The following is a 2,633-nucleotide window of genomic DNA, read 5'->3' on the forward strand; positions in this document are numbered from 1 at the left end:
TACAAGCTCCGTGACTGGGCTTAGCCCACTGAGTGTATACAAGCTCCGTGACAGGGCATAAGCCCACTGAGTGTATTATACAAGCTCTGTGACACGGTATAGCCCACTGGGTGTATTATACAAGCTCCGTGACAGGGCATAAGCCCACTGAGTGTATTATACAAGCTCTGTGACAGGGCATAAGCCCACTGAGTATACAAGCTCCGTGATAGGGCATAGCCCACTGAGTGTATTATACAAGCTCCGTGACTGGGCATAAGCCCACTGAGTGTATACAAGCTCCGTGATAGGGCATAAGCCCACTGAGTGTATGATACAAGCGCCGTGACAGGGCATAGCCCACTGAGTGTATTATACAAGCTCCGTGACTGGGCATAAGCCCACTGAGTGTATACAAGCTCCGTGACAGGGCATAGCCCACTGAGTGTATTATACAAGCTCCATTAAAGGGCATAGCCCACTGTGTGTATTATACAAGCTCCGTGACAGGGCATAGCCCACTGAGTGTATTGTACAAGCTCCGTGAAAGGGCATAGCCCACTGTGTGTATTATACAAGCTCCGTGACAGGGCATAAGCCCACTGAGTGTATTATACAAGCTCCGTGACAGGGCATAAACCCAGTGAGTGCATACAAGCTCCGTGACAGGGCATAGCCCACTGAGTGTATTATACAAGCTCCGTGAAAGGGCATAGCCCACTGAGTGTATTATACATGCTCCGTGAAAGGGCATAGCCCACTGATTGTATTATTCAAGCTCCGTGAAAGGGCATAGCCCACTGAGTGTATTATACAAGCTCCATGACAGGGCATAAGCCCACTGAGTATTATACAAGCTCCGTGACTGGGCTTAGCCCACTGAGTGTACACAAGCTCCGTGACAGGGCATAGTCTACTGTGTCTATTATACAAGCTCCGTGACAGGGCATAAGCCCACTGAGTGTATTATACAAGCTCCGTGAAAGGGCATAGCCCACTGAGTGTATTATACAAGCTCCGTGACTGGGCATAAGCCCACTGAGTGTATACAAGCTCCGTGACAGGGCATAGCCCACTGAGTGTATTATACAAGCTCCGTGAAAGGGCATAGCCCACTGTGTGTATTATACAAGCTCCGTGACAGGGCATAGCCCACTGAGTGTATTATACAAGCTCCGTGAAAGGGCATAGCCCACTGTGTGTATTATACAAGCTCCGTGACAGGGCATAGCCCACTGACTGTATTATACAAGCTCCGTGACAGGGCATAAACCCAGTGAGTGCATACAAGCTCCGTGACAGGGCATAGCCCACTGAGTGTATTATACAAGCTCCGTGAAAGGGCATAAGCCCACTGTGTGTATTATACAAGCTCCATGACAGGGCTTAAGCCCACTGAGTATTATACAAGCTCCGTGACTGGGCTTAGCCCACTGAGTGTATACAAGCTCCGTGACAGGGCATAAACCCAGTGAGTATTATACAAGCTCCGTGAAAGGGCATAGCCCACCGTGTGTATACAAGCTCCGTGACTCCAGTTCATAGTGATAAAGTAATATGGATCACGAGAATGAACCGAGAGGAGAGCAGAAACAACATGTAAATGCTAGCATTGCAGCGGCTAGAAGTCCATCACTTTCATATAAAGCTGATGCTCAAGGGCGTAGAGGCTTTAAAAACTTAGGGAACCTGAAATCAAAACATTTAGATTTCACAGGGGTAAAGACAAAAAAACCCTCTAATGACTACTACTATTGCAGAGAAATAGAAAATTGGCAACATACCATTCACCACACGTAGCGGCAAGGAATGACTCAGGCTTTGCCCTTTATTTCTGAGTGGTGGTTCTGCAACTGTCAGTGAGGCATCTTGTGCCTCTCATGATGATAAAAGACCTTTTCAATCAGACTATAGAAGTGTGAAAAAATTTAAAACCAATAAGGCAGTAGAACAAACTGTGTTTTTTGAAACACAAATGTCAGAAATCCCTGAGGAGAGTCTAAGTGGGTCCATGAGTGGCATTGTTATGTGTAAGCCTGACCTTTCAGAGAAGCCACCCTCCACAGTTTCTTTTCCATCTGTAGTTGTGGGGATGAGCAGTATTGCCGAGGACATAGAAATTGAGGATGCCACCGTTGAATTGCAAGAGGATGAGAGGAATATATGTGCAGCTGACGCTGGCACTAATGAGGATGTTGAGGATGAGGATATTATTTGTATAAGTCAGGCACCAGTGGAAGCAGCTCTTGGCCAAGATAAGAAGGCCATTGCCATGCCTGGGCATAGAACCAACAAATCCACATCTTTTGTGTGGAATTACTTTTACCCAAACCCTGACAACGTTTGTCAAGCCATTTGTAGCCTCTGTGAGACCACAGTTAGTAGAGGTAGGGACGTTAAGCATCTAGGAACCTCTACGCTATTACGTCATCTGCAGCGAGCTCATGACAGGTGTTTGATAACAGAAACTACTGCAAAAAAAATAACAACAAGCAGTCCAGCATTAGCTAGATGCCTTCTCTCTACTAAATCCCAGTACCTGCAATCTCCGCCGACAACACCTTCCTCCTCAATATCCTCAGGAATGATCAGTGGTAGTACAACATCCAATTTGTTAATACTAAGTCACGGTGACTCCTCCAATTTCCAGGACA

Source organism: Taudactylus pleione, unplaced genomic scaffold (genome assembly GCF_031769625.1).
Source record: "Taudactylus pleione unplaced genomic scaffold, aTauple2 ptg000372l, whole genome shotgun sequence".
Lineage (NCBI taxonomy): Eukaryota > Metazoa > Chordata > Amphibia > Anura > Myobatrachidae > Taudactylus > Taudactylus pleione.